General features: G+C 67.0%; 7 non-coding genes across 7 annotated transcripts; all 7 read right to left on the bottom strand.

Moving 5' to 3' along the window:
• Positions 1-1,440: 1,440 nt before the first annotated feature.
• Positions 1,441-1,559, bottom strand: LOC141412593 (5S ribosomal RNA). Its single transcript, XR_012437435.1, has one exon. It is a non-coding gene; the product is annotated as a 5S ribosomal RNA (ribosomal RNA).
• Positions 1,560-3,713: 2,154 nt separating this feature from the next.
• Positions 3,714-3,832, bottom strand: LOC141412866 (5S ribosomal RNA). The gene has a single exon (XR_012437708.1). It is a non-coding gene; the product is annotated as a 5S ribosomal RNA (ribosomal RNA).
• A 2,149-nt stretch (positions 3,833-5,981) lies between these two features.
• LOC141412969 (5S ribosomal RNA) lies at positions 5,982-6,100 on the bottom strand. Its single transcript, XR_012437811.1, has one exon. It is a non-coding gene; the product is annotated as a 5S ribosomal RNA (ribosomal RNA).
• A 2,149-nt stretch (positions 6,101-8,249) lies between these two features.
• On the bottom strand, positions 8,250-8,368 carry LOC141412579 (5S ribosomal RNA). Its single transcript, XR_012437421.1, has one exon. It is a non-coding gene; the product is annotated as a 5S ribosomal RNA (ribosomal RNA).
• Positions 8,369-10,517: 2,149 nt separating this feature from the next.
• LOC141412840 (5S ribosomal RNA) lies at positions 10,518-10,636 on the bottom strand. The gene has a single exon (XR_012437682.1). It is a non-coding gene; the product is annotated as a 5S ribosomal RNA (ribosomal RNA).
• Positions 10,637-12,801: 2,165 nt separating this feature from the next.
• On the bottom strand, positions 12,802-12,920 carry LOC141412429 (5S ribosomal RNA). The gene has a single exon (XR_012437269.1). It is a non-coding gene; the product is annotated as a 5S ribosomal RNA (ribosomal RNA).
• Positions 12,921-15,080: 2,160 nt separating this feature from the next.
• LOC141412499 (5S ribosomal RNA) lies at positions 15,081-15,199 on the bottom strand. The gene has a single exon (XR_012437341.1). It is a non-coding gene; the product is annotated as a 5S ribosomal RNA (ribosomal RNA).
• Positions 15,200-16,707: the final 1,508 nt, after the last annotated feature.

The raw sequence follows: 16,707 nt of genomic DNA, 5'->3' as shown, positions 1-16,707 counted from the left end.
TACACGGGGCTGAGCACTCGAGTCCTCGGGCGTCACGGGGCCCGCGGCCACGCCAAGCACGCACGACTCCCGGGTCTCGTCTGCTCCTGGGTGCCCTGGGCCTCTTCCCTGTGCCGCTGCTGGGTCTTGTGCCCCTGCTTGGCCTCCTTCAGACCCGGCCCCATGCTACGCGGCCACGTGCTACAGGATCGTGCCAGCAGAACTGGCCCTGGCTGAGCCCCGTACCCACCCTCCTGCCATCCCTGGCCCTGCTAGCAAATGGCAGAGATCCTCTGGCCTCCGAGCCCAGACAAAAATCCTGATGCAGTTGGCCGAGGGGCCGCAAACCAAGGCTTCGCTTGTTCCGGCTCAGGCCCCAGCCATACCCTCTTGTCCTTCGGCTGCTCGTGTGTGGGGTGGGGGAGAGGAGGGTCCGTCCCCGTGCGTGCGTGCGTGGTCTGGGTGTCTCTGCGTGGTGTTTGTGTGTGTGTGTGTGTGTGTGTGTGTGTTAGATGCCGTGCCTGGTGTAGGTGGGGAAGAGCAAGCCCTCACGCACAGAGCCCCATCACACACTGGGCCCGGGCCGAGGGGGTCAATCTTCTCGGCCTGATTGCGTTGGGCATACATTGCAGAAGGTGGGTTTTCCAAGGCGGAGCAGAGGGTCCCGGGACCTGAGGTTGTCCACGGGGAGAATGTCTGTTCCACGGGGGCAAGCGGTCCCTTCCGTCGTGCCCAAGCCCATGTGACCCCGAAGGCCAGGTGGCCCCGGTCCTTGAGCTGACTGAGGAGTGCTTTGAGACCCGGAGGGTGGCACAGGCGACTGGGCGACAGCGGCGGCCCTCCCTCCCTTTGAGCGGGACGGGGAGCTGCCGCTGGCATCCGGAGCTCTGGCGGCCTGCGCCCTCTGTCCCTGTGACCGCAGGCTCTGCCGTGGGAGGCGGGATCCCACGTAGAGGTCGCGCGCTGGCTGCCCTGTCTTGGGTTGAGCGACGGAGCGCGACGTGGAGCAGCACCCGACTGAGGCTCCCTGCTTCTCTGTCCCCTGGCGTCTTGCCCTGGACCCAGTGCACCACCTTGTGGCATGCCCAGGTGTGGCGCGTCCCGCTGTGGGGCCCGCTGGGTTGCAGGACCCACTTTCTCATGGCTTCCGCACGTCCCTCCCCGCCCGCCTGGAGGGCAGTTGGGGAGCGGTCCCCAACGTGGCCTGGGACCAACCTCGCTGGTGACCCATGTCGTGGGCGTGCGCCCCAGGAGAGTGTGGGGAGGGGAGAGGATTCGGGGAAGTAGCTGTGAGGATTCGGTGTGCGTGGGTCTGGCGGGTGGCCCGGACGGGGTCGGGGTCGTGGTCACGGTGGGTCGTTGTGGTGGTGGTGGTGGTGGTGCTGGGGGTGGTGGTGGTGGTGGGGGGGTGGTGGCGAAGTCCCCGAAGACAAAAGGAGCAGCGAGGGAGGGAGGAGCAAAAGCCTACAGCACCCGGTATTCCCAGGCGGTCTCCCATCCAAGTACTAACCAGGCCCGACCCTGCTTAGCTTCCGAGATCAGACGAGATCAGGCGCGTTCAGGGTGGTATGGCCGTAGACGCTAGCCGCCGCCTCCGGGAGCCCCAAGAGCCTGCCGAGGGCCCCGGCGTGCGTCTCCACGCTGCTCTCCTGGCACGGCTGGGAGTCCGGGTGGGGGCTGGCAGGCCGGGGCCAGCGGCCAGAGGCCCCGCGCGCCTGCTCGGGCAGCCGGTCTCGCCCAGGTGGCCGCTGGGTGGCTTTCTTCCCGAGGTGTCCTGCTGCCAGGACGAGGGTCAAGTTTTCTCGGGGGAAAATTTCTCAGTGCTCTCGGGCGCTTGTTCTTCTGGGAATGTCCACTGCTGTGGCCAAGGCGGGGGACGCACAGCTCGGGCCAGGGCAAGCAGCCGCCCTCCTCCGTCGCCTCCTGGAGCCGTATCCTTGGGTGGGTGCGTGGCTCCCAGCGGAGGTCTCGGGGACCCTTCCGGTCCTCTTCGTCCGGAAAGCGCCACTGCCCCTCCAGCCCATCAGGAAAACGGCAGCCGCGCCCTTCGCCGACCCGCTCCGCCCTCCTCCACACTCAGGGCCTGGGGCTGCGGGGCTGAATCATGAGGCTTTCCAGCCCAGGACTTCACCTCTGGCCCCTTTCACACCCGGGATCTTGGGAAGAAGAAACAAAACCAAACACAGCCAAAGCCATCTCCTCCGACCCGGGGCCCCTCCACATCCCTTCCGATCCCGGGTTCCTGCCGGCCTCCCGGGGCGTTTCTCCCAGGCAGGCCTTCGCGGCCACTACACGGGGCTGAGCACTCGAGTCCTCGGGCGTCACGGGGCCCGCGGCCACGCCAAGCACGCATGACTCCCGGGTCTCGTCTGCTCCTGGGTGCCCTGGGCCTCTTCCCTGTGCCGCTGCTGGGTCTTGTGCCCCTGCTGGGCCTCCTTCAGACCCGGCCCCGTGCTACGCGGCCACGTGCTACAGGATCGTGCCAGCAGAACTGGCCCTGTCTGAGCCCCGTACCCACCCTCCTGCCATCCCTGGCCCTGCTAGCAAATGGCAGAGATCCTCTGGCCTCCGAGCCCAGACAAAAATCCTGATGCAGTTGGCCGAGGGGCCGCAAACCAAGGCTTCGCTTGTTCCGGCTCAGGCCCCAGCCATACCCTCTTGTCCTTCGGCTGCTCGTGTGTGGGGTGGGGGAGAGGAGGGTGCGTCCCCGTGCGTGCGTGCGTGGTCTGGGTGTCTCTGCGTGGTGTGTGTGTGTGTGTGTGTGTGTGTGTGTGTGTGTGTGTGTGAGATGCCGTGCCTGGTGTAGGTGGGGAAGAGCAAGCCCTCACGCACAGAGCCCCATCACACACTGGGCCCGGGCCGAGGGGGTCAATCTTCTCGGCCTGATTGCGTTGGGCATACATTGCAGAAGGTGGGTTTTCCAAGGCGGAGCAGAGGGTCCCGGGACCTGAGGTTGTCCACGGGGAGAATGTCTGTTCCACGGGGGCAAGCGGTCCCTTCCGTCGTGCCCAAGCCCATGTGACCCCGAAGGCCAGGTGGCCCCGGTCCTTGAGCTGACTGAGGAGTGCTTTGAGACCCGGAGGGTGGCACAGGCGACTGGGCGCCAGCGGCGGCCCTCCCTCCCTTTGAGCGGGACGGGGAGCTGCCGCTGGCATCCGGAGCTCTGGCGGCCTGCGCCCTCTGTCCCTGTGACCGCAGGCTCTGCCGTGGGAGGCGGGATCCCACGTAGAGGTCGCGCGCTGGCTGCCCTGTCTTGGGTTGAGCGACGGAGCGCGACGTGGAGCAGCACCCGACTGAGGCTCCCTGCTTCTCTGTCCCCTGGCGTCTTGCCCTGGACCCAGTGCACCACCTTGTGGCGAGCCCAGGTGTGGCGCGTCCCGCTGTGGGGCCCGCAGGGGTGCAGGACCCACTTTCTCATGGCTTCCGCACGTCCCTCCCCGCCCGCCTGGAGGGCAGTTGGGGAGCGGTCCCCAACGTGGCCTGGGACCAACCTCGCTGGTTACCCGTGTCGCGGGCGCGCGCCCCAGGAGAGTGTGGGGGGGGAGAGGATTCGGGGACGTAGCTGTGAGGATTCGGTGTGCGTGGGTCTGGCGGGTGGCCCAGACGGGGTCGGGGTTGTGGTCACGGTGGGTCGTTGTGGTGGTGGTGGTGGTGGTGCTGGGGGTGGTGGTGGTGGGGGGGGTGGTGGCGAAGTCCCCGAAGACAAAAGGAGCAGCGAGGGAGGGAGGAGCAAAAGCCTACAGCACCCGGTATTCCCAGGCGGTCTCGCATCCAAGTACTAACCAGGCCCGACCCTGCTTAGCTTCCGAGATCAGACGAGATCGGGCGCGTTCAGGGTGGTATGGCCGTAGACGCTAGCCGCCGCCTCCGGGAGCCCCAAGAGCCTGCCGAGGGCCCCGGCGTGCGTCTCCACGCTGCTCTCCTGGCACGGCTGGGAGTCCGGGTGGGGGCTGGCAGCCCGGGGCCAGCGGCCAGAGGCCCCGCGCGTCTGCTCGGGCAGCCGGTCTCGCCCAGGTGGCCGCTGGGTGGCTTTCTTCCCGAGGTGTCCTGCTGCCAGGACGAGGGTCAAGTTTTCTCGGGGGAAAATTTCTCAGTGCTCTCGGGCGCTTGTTCTTCTGGGAATGTTCACTGCTGTGGCCAAGGCGGGGGAGGCACAGCTCGGGCCAGGGCAAGCAGCCGCCCTCCTCCGTCGCCTCCTGGAGCCGTATCCTTGGGTGGGTGCGTGGCTCCCAGCGGAGGTCTCGGGGACCCTTCCGGTCCTCTTCGTCCGGAAAGCGCCACTGCCCCTCCAGCCCATCAGGAAAACGGCAGCCGCGCCCTTCGCCGACCCGCTCCGCCCTCCTCCACGCTCAGGGCCTGGGGCTGCGGGGCTGAATCGTGAGGCTTTCCAGCCCAGGACTTCACCTCTGGCCCCTTTCACACCCGGGATCTTGTTAAGAAGAAACAAAACCAAACACAGCCAAAGCCATCTCCTCCGACCCGGGGCCCCTCCACATCCCTTCCGATCCCGCGTTCCTGCCGGCATCCCCGGGCGTTTCTCCCAGGCAGGCATTCGCGGCCACTACACGGGGCTGAGCACTCGAGTCCTCGGGCGTCACGGGGCCCGCGGCCACGCCAAGCACGCACGACTCCCGGGTCTCGTCTGCTCCTGGGTGCCCTGGGCCTCTTCCCTGTGCCGATGCTGGGTCTTGTGCCCCTGCTTGGCCTCCTTCAGACCCGGCCCCATGCTACGCGGCCACGTGCTACAGGATCGTGCCAGCAGAACTGGCCCTGGCTGAGCCCCGTACCCACCCTCCTGCCATCCCTGGCCCTGCTAGCAAATGGCAGAGATCCTCTGGCCTCCGAGCCCAGACAAAAATCCTGATGCAGTTGGCCGAGGGGCCGCAAACCAAGGCTTCGCTTGTTCCGGCTCAGGCCCCAGCCATACCCTCTTGTCCTTCGGCTGCTCGTGTGTGGGGTGGGGGAGAGGAGGGTGCGTCCCCGTGCGTGCGTGCGTGGTCTGGGTGTCTCTGCGTGGTGTTTGTGTGTGTGTGTGTGTGTGTGTGTGTGTTAGATGCCGTGCCTGGTGTAGGTGGGGAAGAGCAAGCCCTCACGCACAGAGCCCCATCACACACTGGGCCCGGGCCGAGGGGGTCAATCTTCTCGGCCTGATTGCGTTGGGCATACATTGCAGAAGGTGGGTTTTCCAAGGCGGAGCAGAGGGTCCCGGGACCTGAGGTTGTCCACGGGGAGAATGTCTGTTCCACGGGGGCAAGCGGTCCCTTCCGTCGTGCCCAAGCCCATGTGACCCCGAAGGCCAGGTGGCCCCGGTCCTTGAGCTGACTGAGGAGTGCTTTGAGACCCGGAGGGTGGCACAGGCGACTGGGCGACAGCGGCGGCCCTCCCTCCCTTTGAGCGGGACGGGGAGCTGCCGCTGGCATCCGGAGCTCTGGCGGCCTGCGCCCTCTGTCCCTGTGACCGCAGGCTCTGCCGTGGGAGGCGGGATCCCACGTAGAGGTCGCGCGCTGGCTGCCCTGTCTTGGGTTGAGCGACGGAGCGCGACGTGGAGCAGCACCCGACTGAGGCTCCCTGCTTCTCTGTCCCCTGGCGTCTTGCCCTGGACCCAGTGCACCACCTTGTGGCATGCCCAGGTGTGGCGCGTCCCGCTGTGGGGCCCGCTGGGTTGCAGGACCCACTTTCTCATGGCTTCCGCACGTCCCTCCCCACCCGCCTGGAGGGCAGTTGGGGAGCGGTCCCCAACGTGGCCTGGGACCAACCTGGCTGGTGACCCATGTCGTGGGCGTGCGCCCCAGGAGAGTGTGGGGAGGGGAGAGGATTCGGGGAAGTAGCTGTGAGGATTCGGTGTGCGTGGGTCTGGCGGGTGGCCCGGACGGGGTCGGGGTCGTGGTCACGGTGGGTCGTTGTGGTGGTGGTGGTGGTGGTGCTGGGGGTGGTGGTGGTGGTGGGGGGGTGGTGGCGAAGTCCCCGAAGACAAAAGGAGCAGCGAGGGAGGGAGGAGCAAAAGCCTACAGCACCCGGTATTCCCAGGCGGTCTCCCATCCAAGTACTAACCAGGCCCGACCCTGCTTAGCTTCTGAGATCAGACGAGATCGGGCGCGTTCAGCGTGGTATGGCCGTAGACGCTAGCCGCCGCCTGCGGGAGCCCCAAGAGCCTGCCGAGGGCCCCGGCGTGTGTCTCCACGCTGCTCTCCTGGCACGGCTGGGAGTCCGGGTGGGGGCTGGCAGCCCGGGGCCAGCGGCCAGAGGCCCCGCGCGCCTGCTCGGGCAGCCGGTCTCGCCCAGGTGGCCGCTGGGTGGCTTTCTTCCCGAGGTGTCCTGCTGCCAGGACGAGGGTCAAGTTTTCTCGGGGGAAAATTTCTCAGTGCTCTCGGGCGCTTGTTCTTCTGGGAATGTTCACTGCTGTGGCCAAGGCGGGGGATGCACAGCTCGGGCCAGGGCAAGCAGCCACCCTCCTCCGTCGCCTCCTGGAGCCGTATCCTTGGGTGGGTGCGTGGCTCCCAGCGGAGGTCTCGGGGACCCTTCCGGTCCTCTTCGTCCGGAAAGCGCCACTGCCCCTCCAGCCCATCAGGAAAACGGCAGCCGCGCCCTTCGCCGACCCGCTCCGCCCTCCTCCACGCTCAGGGCCTGGGGCTGCGGCGCTGAATCGTGAGGCTTTCCAGCCCAGGACTTCACCTCTGGCCCCTTTCACACCCGGGATCTTGGGAAGAAGAAACAAAAATAAACACAGCCAAAGCCATCTCCTCCGACCCGGGGCCCCTCCACATCCCTTCCGATCCCGGGTTCCTGCCGGCCTCCCGGGGCGTTTCTCCCAGGCAGGCCTTCGCGGCCAATACACGGGGCTGAGCACTCGAGTCCTCGGGCGTCACGGGGCCGGCGGCCACGCCAAGCACGCACGACTCCCGGGTCTCGTCTGCTCCTGGGTGCCCTGGGCCTCTTCCCTGTGCCGCTGCTGGGTCTTGTGCCCCTGCTTGGCCTCCTTCAGACCCGGCCCCGTGCTACGTGGCCACGTGCTACAGGATCGTGCCAGCAGAACTGGCCCTGGCTGAGCCCCGTACCCACCCTCCTGCCATCCCTGGCCCTGCTAGCAAATGGCAGAGATCCTCTGGCCTCCGAGCCCAGACAAAAATCCTGATGCAGTTGGCCGAGGGGCCGCAAACCAAGGCTTCGCTTGTTCCCGCTCAGGCCCCAGCCATACCCTCTTGTCCTTCGGCTGCTCGTGTGTGGGGTGGGGGAGAGGAGGGTGCGTCCCCGTGCGTGCGTGCGTGGTCTGGGTGTCTCTGCGTGGTGTTTGTGTGTGTGTGTGTGTGTGTGTGTGTGTTAGATGCCGTGCCTGGTGTAGGTGTGGAAGAGCAAGCCGTCACGCACAGAGCCCCATCACACACTGGGGCCGGGCCGAGGGGGTCAATCTGCTCGGCCTGATTGCGTTGGGCATACATTGCAGAAGGTGGGTTTTCCAAGGCGGAGCAGAGGTTCCCAGCACCTGAGGTTGTCCACGGGGAGAATGTCTGTTCCACGGGGGCAAGCGGTCCCTTCCGTCGTGCCCAAGCCCATGTGAACCCGAAGGCCAGGTGGCCCCGGTCCTTGAGCTGACTGAGGAGTGCTTTGAGACCCGGAGGGTGGCACAGGCGACTGGGCGCCAGCGGCGGCCCTCCCTCCCTTTGAGCGGGATGGGGAGCTGCCGCTGGCATCCGGAGCTCTGGCGGCCTGCGCCCTCTGTCCCTGTGACCGCAGGCTCTGCCGTGGGAGGCGGGATCCCACGTAGAGGTCGCGCGCTGGCTGCCCTGTCTTGGGTTGAGCGACGGAGCGCGACGTGGAGCAGCACCCGACTGAGGCTCCCTGCTTCTCTGTCCCCTGGCGTCTTGCCCTGGACCCAGTGCACCACCTTGTGGCATGCCCAGGTGCGGCGCGTCCCGCTGTGGGGCCCGCTGGGGTGCAGGACCCACTTTCTCATGGCTTCCGCACGTCCCTCCCCACCCGCCTGGAGGGCAGTTGGGGAGCGGTCCCCAACGTGGCCTGGGACCAACCTCGCTGGTGACCCGTGTCGTGGGCGTGCGCCCCAGGAGAGTGTGGGGAGGGGAGAGGATTCGGGGACGTAGCTGTGAGGATTCGGTGTGCGTGGGTCTGGCGGGTGGCCCGGACGGGGTCGGGGTCGTGGTCACGGTGGGTCGTTGTGGTGGTGGTGGTGGTGGTGCTGGGGGTGGTGGTGGTGGTGGGGGGGTGGTGGTGAAGTCCCCGAAGACAAAAGGAGCAGCGAGGGAGGGAGGAGCAAAAGCCTACAGCACCCGGTATTCGCAGGCGGTCTCCCATCCAAGTACTAACCAGGCCCGACCCTGCTTAGCTTCCGAGATCAGACGAGATCGGGCGCGTTCAGGGTGGTATGGCCGTAGACGCTAGCCGCCGCCTGCGGGAGCCCCAAGAGCCTGCCGAGGGCCCCGGCGTGCGTCTCCACGCTGCTCTCCTGGCACGGCTGGGAGTCCGGGTGGGGGCTGGCAGCCCGGGGCCAGCGGCCAGAGGCCCCGCGCGCCTGCTCGGGCAGCCGGTCTCGCCCAGGTGGCCGCTGGGTGGCTTTCTTCCCGAGGTGTCCTGCTGCCAGGATGAGGGTCAAGTTTTCTCGGGGGAAAATTTCTCAGTGCTCTCGGGCGCTTGTTCTTCTGGGAATGTTCACTGCTCTGGCCAAGGCGGGGGACGCACAGCTCGGGCCAGGGCAAGCAGCCACCCTCCTCCGTCGCCTCCTGGAGCCGTATCCTTGGGTGGGTGCGTGGCTCCCAGCGGAGGTCTCGGGGACCCTTCCGGTCCTCTTCGTCCGGAAAGCGCCACTGCCCCTCCAGCCCATCAGGAAAACGGCAGCCGCGCCCTTCGCCGACCCGCTCCGCCCTCCTCCACACTCAGGGCCTGGGGCTGCGGGGCTGAATCGTGAGGCTTTCCAGCCCAGGACTTCACCTCTGGCCCCTTTCACACCCGGGATCTTGGGAAGAAGAAACAAAAATAAACACAGCCAAAGCCATCTCCTCCAACCCGGGGCCCCTCCACATCCCTTCCGATCCCGGGTTCCTGCCGGCCTCCCGGGGCGTTTCTCCCAGGCAGCCCTTCGCGGCCAATAAACGGGGCTGAGCACTCGAGTCCTCGGGCATCACGGGGCCGGCGGCCACGCCAAGCACGCACGACTCCCGGTTCTCGTCTGCTCCTGGGTGCCCTGGGCCTCTTCCCTGTGCCGCTGCTGGGTCTTGTGCCCCTGCTTGGCCTCCTTCAGACCCGGCCCCGTGCTACGCGGCCACGTGCTACAGGATCGTGCCAGCAGAACTGGCCCTGGCTGAGCCCCGTACCCACCCTCCTGCCATCCCTGGCCCTGCTAGCAAATGGCAGAGATCCTCTGGCCTCCGAGCCCAGACAAAAATCCTGATGCAGTTGGCCGAGGGGCCGCAAACCAAGGCTTCGCTTGTTCCCGCTCAGGCCCCAGCCATACCCTCTTGTCCTTCGGCTGCTCGTGTGTGGGGTGGGGGAGAGGAGGGTGCGTCCCCATGCGTGCGTGCGTGGTCTGGGTGTCTCTGCGTGGTGTTTGTGTCTGTGTGTGTGTGTGTGTGTGTGTTAGATGCCGTGCCTGGTGTAGGTGGGGAAGAGCAAGCCCTCACGCACAGAGCCCCATCACACACTGGGGCCGGGCCGAGGGGGTCAATCTGCTCGGCCTGATTGCGTTGGGCATACATTGCAGAAGGTGGGTTTTCCAAGGCGGAGCAGAGGTTCCCAGCACCTGAGGTTGTCCACAGGGAGAATGTCTGTTCCACGGGGGCAAGCGGTCCCTTCCGTCGTGCCCAAGCCCATGTGAACCCGAAGGCCAGGTGGCCCCGGTCCTTGAGCTGACTGAGGAGTGCTTTGAGACCCGGAGGGTGGCACAGGCGACTGGGCGCCAGCGGCGGCCCTCCCTCCCTTTGAGCGGGATGGGGAGCTGCCGCTGGCATCCGGAGCTCTGGCGGCCTGCGCCCTCTGTTCCTGTGACCGCAGGCTCTGCCGTGGGAGGCGGGATCCCACGTAGAGGTCGCGCGCTGGCTGCCCTGTCTTGGGTTGAGCGACGGAGCGCGACGTGGAGCAGCACCCGACTGAGGCTCCCTGCTTCTCTGTCCCCTGGCGTCTTGCCCTGGACCCAGTGCACCACCTTGTGGCATGCCCAGGTGCGGCGCGTCCCGCTGTGGGGCCCGCTGGGGTGCAGGACCCACTTTCTCATGGCTTCCGCACGTCCCTCCCCACCCGCCTGGAGGGCAGTTGGGGAGCGGTCCCCAACGTGGCCTGGGACCAACCTCGCTGGTGACCCGTGTCGTGGGCGTGCGCCCCAGGAGAGTGTGGGGAGGGGAGAGGATTCGGGGACGTAGCTGTGAGGATTCGGTGTGCGTGGGTCTGGCGGGTGGCCCGGACGGGGTCGGGGTCGTGGTCACGGTGGGTCGTTGTGGTGGTGGTGGTGGTGGTGCTGGGGGTGGTGGTGGTGGTGGGGGGGTGGTGGCGAAGTCCCCGAAGACAAAAGGAGCAGCGAGGGAGGGAGGAGCAAAAGCCTACAGCACCCGGTACTCCCAGGCGGTCTCCCATCCAAGTACTAACCAGGCCCGACCCTGCTTAGCTTCCGAGATCAGACGAGATCGGGCGCGTTCAGGCTGGTATGGCCGTAGACGCTAGCCGCCGCCTCCGGGAGCCCCAAGAGCCTGCCGAGGGCCCCGGCGTGCGTCTCCACGCTGCTCTCCTGGCACGGCTGGGAGTCCGGGTGGGGGCTGGCAGCCCGGGGCCAGCGGCCAGAGGCCCCGCGTGCCTGCTCGGGCAGCCGGTCTCGCCCAGGTGGCCGCTGGGTGGCTTTCTTCCCGAGGTGTCCTGCTGCCAAGACGAGGGTCAAGTTTTCTCGGGGGAAAATTTCTCAGTGCTCTCGGGCGCTTGTTCTTCTGGGAATGTTCACTGCTCTGGCCAAGGCGGGGGACGCACAGCTCGGGCCAGGGCAAGCAGCCACCCTCCTCCGTCGCCTCCTGGAGCCGTATCCTTGGGTGGGTGCGTGGCTCCCAGCGGAGGTCTCGGGGACCCTTCCGGTCCTCTTCGTCCGGAAAGCGCCACTGCCCCTCCAGCCCATCAGGAAAACGGCAGCCACGCCCTTCGCCGACCCGCTCCGCCCTCCTCCACACTCAGGGCCTGGGGCTGCGGGGCTGAATCGTGAGGCTTTCCAGCCCAGGACTTCACCTCTGGCCCCTTTCACACCCGGGATCTTGGGAAGAAGAAACAAAAATAAACACAGCCAAAGCCATCTCCTCCAACCCGGGGCCCCTCCACATCCCTTCCGATCCCGGGTTCCTGCCGGCCTCCCGGGGCGTTTCTCCCAGGCAGCCCTTCGCGGCCAATAAACGGGGCTGAGCACTCGAGTCCTCGGGCATCACGGGGCCGGCGGCCACGCCAAGCACGCACGACTCCCGGTTCTCGTCTGCTCCTGGGTGCCCTGGGCCTCTTCCCTGTGCCGCTGCTGGGTCTTGTGCCCCTGCTTGGCCTCCTTCAGACCCGGCCCCGTGCTACGCGGCCACGTGCTACAGGATCGTGCCAGCAGAACTGGCCCTGGCTGAGCCCCGTACCCACCCTCCTGCCATCCCTGGCCCTGCTAGCAAATGGCAGAGATCCTCTGGCCTCCGAGCCCAGACAAAAATCCTGATGCAGTTGGCCGAGGGGCCGCAAACCAAGGCTTCGCTTGTTCCCGCTCAGGCCCCAGCCATACCCTCTTGTCCTTCGGCTGCTCGTGTGTGGGGTGGGGGAGAGGAGGGTGCGTCCCCATGCGTGCGTGCGTGGTCTGGGTGTCTCTGCGTGGTGTTTGTGTCTGTTTGTGTGTGTGTGTGTGTGTTAGATGCCGTGCCTGGTGTAGGTGGGGAAGAGCAAGCCCTCACGCACAGAGCCCCATCACACACTGGGGCCGGGCCGAGGGGGTCAATCTGCTCGGCCTGATTGCGTTGGGCATACATTGCAGAAGGTGGGTTTTCCAAGGCGGAGCAGAGGTTCCCAGCACCTGAGGTTGTCCACAGGGAGAATGTCTGTTCCACGGGGGCAAGCGGTCCCTTCCGTCGTGCCCAAGCCCATGTGAACCCGAAGGCCAGGTGGCCCCGGTCCTTGAGCTGACTGAGGAGTGCTTTGAGACCCGGAGGGTGGCACAGGCGACTGGGCGCCAGCGGCGGCCCTCCCTCCCTTTGAGCGGGATGGGGAGCTGCCGCTGGCATCCGGAGCTCTGGCGGCCTGCGCCCTCTGTCCCTGTGACCGCAGGCTCTGCCGTGGGAGGCGGGATCCCACGTAGAGGTCGCGCGCTGGCTGCCCTGTCTTGGGTTGAGCGACGGAGCGCGACGTGGAGCAGCACCCGACTGAGGCTCCCTGCTTCTCTGTCCCCTGGCGTCTTGCCCTGGACCCAGTGCACCACCTTGTGGCATGCCCAGGTGCGGCGCGTCCCGCTGTGGGGCCCGCTGGGGTGCAGGACCCACTTTCTCATGGCTTCCGCACGTCCCTCCCCACCCGCCTGGAGGGCAGTTGGGGAGCGGTCCCCAACGTGGCCTGGGACCAACCTCGCTGGTGACCCGTGTCGTGGGCGTGCGCCCCAGGAGAGTGTGGGGAGGGGAGAGGATTCGGGGACGTAGCTGTGAGGATTCGGTGTGCGTGGGTCTGGCGGGTGGCCCGGACGGGGTCGGGGTCGTGGTCACGGTGGGTCGTTGTGGTGGTGGTGGTGGTGGTGGTGGTGGTGGTGGTGCTGGGGGTGGTGGTGGTGGTGGGGGGGGTGGTGGCGAAGTCCCCGAAGACAAAAGGAGCAGCGAGGGATGGAGGAGCAAAAGCCTACAGCACCCGGTATTCCCAGGCGGTCCCCCATCCAAGTACTAACCAGGCCCGACCCTGCTTAGCTTCCGAGATCAGACGAGATCGGGCGCGTTCAGGGTGGTATGGCCGTAGACGCTAGCCGCCGCCTCCGGGAGCCCCAAGAGCCTGCCGAGGGCCCCGGCGTGCGTCTCCACGCTGCTCTCCTGGCACGGCTGGGAGTCCGGGTGGGGGCTGGCAGCCCGGGGCCAGCGGCCAGAGGCCCCGCGCGCCTACTCGGGCAGCCGGTCTCGCCCAGGTGGCCGCTGGGTGGCTTTCTTCCCGAGGTGTCCTGCTGCCAGGACGAGGGTCAAGTTTTCTCGGGGGAAAATTTCTCAGTGCTCTCGGGCGCTTGTTCTTCTGGGAATGTCCACTGCTGTGGCCAAGGCGGGGGACGCACAGCTCGGGCCAGGGCAAGCAGGCGCCCTCCTCCGTCGCCTCCTGGAGCCGTATCCTTGGATGGGTGCGTGGCTCCCAGCGGAGGTCTCGGGGACCCTTCCGGTCCTCTTCGTCCGGAAAGCGCCACTGCCCCTCCAGCCCATCAGGAAAACGGCAGCCGCGCCCTTCGCCGACCCGCTCCGCCCTCCTCCACACTCAGGGCCTGGGGCTGCGGGGCTGAATCGTGAGGCTTTCCAGCCCAGGACTTCACCTCTGGCCCCTTTCACACCCGGGATCTTGGGAAGAAGAAACAAAACCAAACACAGCCAAAGCCATCTCCTCCGACCCGGGGCCCCTAGACATCCCTTCCGATCCCGGGTTCCTGCCGGCCTCCCGGGGCGTTTCTCCCAGGCAGGCCTTCGCGGCCACTACACGGGGCTGAGCACTCGAGTCCTCGGGCGTCACGGGGCCCGCGGCCACGCCAAGCACGCACGACTCCCGGGTCTCGTCTGCTCCTGGGTGCCCTGGGCCTCTTCCCTGTGCCGCTGCTGGGTCTTGTGCCCCTGCTTGGCCTCCTTCAGACCCGGCCCCGTGCTACGCGGCCACGTGCTACAGGATCGTGCCAGCAGAACTGGCCCTGGCTGAGCCCCGTACCCACCCTCCTGCCATCCCTGGCCCTGCTAGCAAATGGCAGAGATCCTCTGGCCTCCGAGCCCAGACAAAAATCCTGATGCAGTTGGCCGAGGGGCCGCAAACCAAGGCTTCGCTTGTTCCCGCTCAGGCCCCAGCCATACCCTCTTGTCCTTTGGCTGCTCGTGTGTGGGGTGGGGGAGAGGAGGGTGCGTCCCCGTGCGTGCGTGCGTGGTCTGGGTGTCTCTGCGTGGTGTGTGTGTGTGTGTGTGTGTGTGTGTGTGTGTGTGTGTGTGAGATGCCGTGCCTGTTGTAGGTGGGGAAGAGCAAGCCCTCACGCACAGAGCCCCATCACACACTGGGGCCGGGCCGAGTGGCTCAATCTGCTCGGCCTGATTGCGTTGGGCATACATTGCAGAAGGTGGGTTTTCCAAGGCGGAGCAGAGGGTCCCGGCACCTGAGGTTGTCCACGGGGAGAATGTCTGTTCCACGGGGGCAAGCGGTCCCTTCCGTCGTGCCCAAGCCCATGTGACCCCGAAGGCCAGGTGGCCCCGGTCCTTGAGCTGACTGAGGAGTGCTTTGAGACCCGGAGGGTGGCACAGGCGACTGGGCGCCAGCGGCGGCCCTCCCTCCCTTTGAGCGGGACCGGGAGCTGCCGCTGGCATCCGGAGCTCTGGCGGCCTGCGCCCTCTGTCCCTGTGACCGCAGGCTCTGCCGTGGGAGGCGGGATCCCACGTAGAGGTCGCGCGCTGGCTGCCCTGTCTTGGGTTGAGCGACGGAGCGCGACGTGGAGCAGCACCCGACTGAGGCTCCCTGCTTCTCTGTCCCCTGGCGTCTTGCCCTGGACCCAGTGCACCACCTTGTGGCGAGCCCAGGTGTGGCGCGTCCCGCTGTGGGGCCCGCTGGGGTGCAGGACCCACTTTCTCATGGCTTCCGCACGTCCCTCCCCGCCCGCCTGGAGGGCAGTGGGGAGCGGTCCCCAACGTGGTTTGGGACCAACCTCGCTGGTGACCCGTGTCGCGGGCGCGCGCCCCAGGAGAGTGTGGGGAGGGGAGAGGATTCGGGGACGTAGCTGTGAGGATTCGGTGTGCGTGGGTCTGGCGGGTGGCCCGGACGGGGTCGGGGTCGTGGTCACGGTGGGTCGTTGTGGTGGTGGTGGTGGTGGTGGTGCTGGGGGTGGTGGTGGTGGTGGGGGGGGTGGTGGCGAAGTCCCCGAAGACAAAAGGAGCAGCGAGGGAGGGAGGAGCAAAAGCCTACAGCACCCGGTACTCCCAGGCGGTCTCCCATCCAAGTACTAACCAGGCCCGACCCTGCTTAGCTTCCGAGATCAGACGAGATCGGGCGCGTTCAGGGTGGTATGGCCGTAGACGCTAGCCGCCGCCTCCGGGAGCCCCAAGAGCCTGCCGAGGGCCCCGGCGTGCGTCTCCACGCTGCTCTCCTGGCAAGGCTGGGAGTCCGGGTGGGGGCTGGCAGCCCGGGGCCAGCGGCCAGAGGCCCCGCACGCCTGCTCGGGCAGCCGGTCTCGCCCAGGTGGCCGCTGGGTGGCTTTCTTCCCGAGGTGTCCTGCTGCCAGGACGAGGGTCAAGTTTTCTCGGGGGAAAATTTCTCAGTGCTCTCGGGCGCTTGTTCTTCTGGGAATGTTCACTGCTGTGGCCAAGGCGGGGGACGCACAGCTCGGGCCAGGGCAAGCAGCCGCCCTCCTCCGTCGCCTCCTGGAGCCGTATCCTTGGGTGGGTGCGTGGCTCCCAGCGGAGGTCTCGGGGACCCTTCCGGTCCTCTTCGTCCGGAAAGCGCCACTGCCCCTCCAGCCCATCAGGAAAACGGCAGCCGCGCCCTTCGCCGACCCGCTCCGCCCTCCTCCACACTCAGGGCCTGGGGCTGCGGGGCTGAATCGTGAGGCTTTCCAGCCCAGGACTTCACCTCTGGCCCCTTTCACACCCGGGATCTTGGGAAGAAGAAACAATACCAAACACAGCCAAAGCCATCTCCTCCGACCCGGGGCCCCTCCACATCCCTTCCGATCCCGGGTTCCTGCCTGCCTCCCGGGGCGTTTCTCCCAGGCAGGCCTTCGCGGCCACTACACGGGGCTGAGCACTCGAGTCCTCGGGCGTCACGGGGCCCGCGGCCACGCCAAGCACGCACGACTCCCGGGTCTCGTCTGCTCCTGGGTGCCCTGGGCCTCTTCCCTGTGCCGCTGCTGTGTCTTGTGCCCCTGCTTGGCCTCCTTCAGACCCGACCCCGTGCTACGCGGCCACGTGCTACAGGATCGTGCCAGCAGAACTGGCCCTGGCTGAGCCCCGTACCCACCCTCCTGCCATCCCTGGCCCTGCTAGCAAATGGCAGAGATCCTCTGGCCTCCGAGCCCAGACAAAAATCCTGATGCAGTTGGCCGAGGGGCCGCAAACCAAGGCTTCGCTTGTTCCCGCTCAGGCCCCAGCCATACCCTCTTGTCCTTCGGCTGCTCGTGTGTGGGGTGGGGGAGAGGAGGGTGCGTCCCCATGCGTGTGTGCGTGGTCTGGGTGTCTCTGCGTGGTGTGTGTGTGTGTGTTTGTGTGTGTGTGTGTGTGTGTGTGTGTGTTAGATGCCGTGCCTGGTGTAGGTGGGGAAGAGCAAGCCCTCACGCACAGAGCCCCATCACACACTGGGCCCGGGCCGAGGGGGTCAATCTGCTCGGCCTGATTGCGTTGGGCATACATTGCAGAAGGTGGGTTTTCCAAGGCGGAGCAGAGGGTCCCGGCACCTGAGGTTGTCCACGGGGAGAATGTCTGTTCCACGGGGGCAAGCGGTCCCTTCCGTCGTGCCCAAGCCCATGTGACCCCGAAGGCCAGGTGGCCCCGGTCCTTGAGCTGACTGAGGAGTGCTTTGAGACCCGGAGGG

Source organism: Castor canadensis, chromosome 10 (assembly GCF_047511655.1).
Source record: "Castor canadensis chromosome 10, mCasCan1.hap1v2, whole genome shotgun sequence".
NCBI lineage: Eukaryota > Metazoa > Chordata > Mammalia > Rodentia > Castoridae > Castor > Castor canadensis.
The sequence above is the reverse complement of the archived record's forward strand: the minus strand, read 5'-3'. Positions and strand labels throughout refer to the sequence as shown.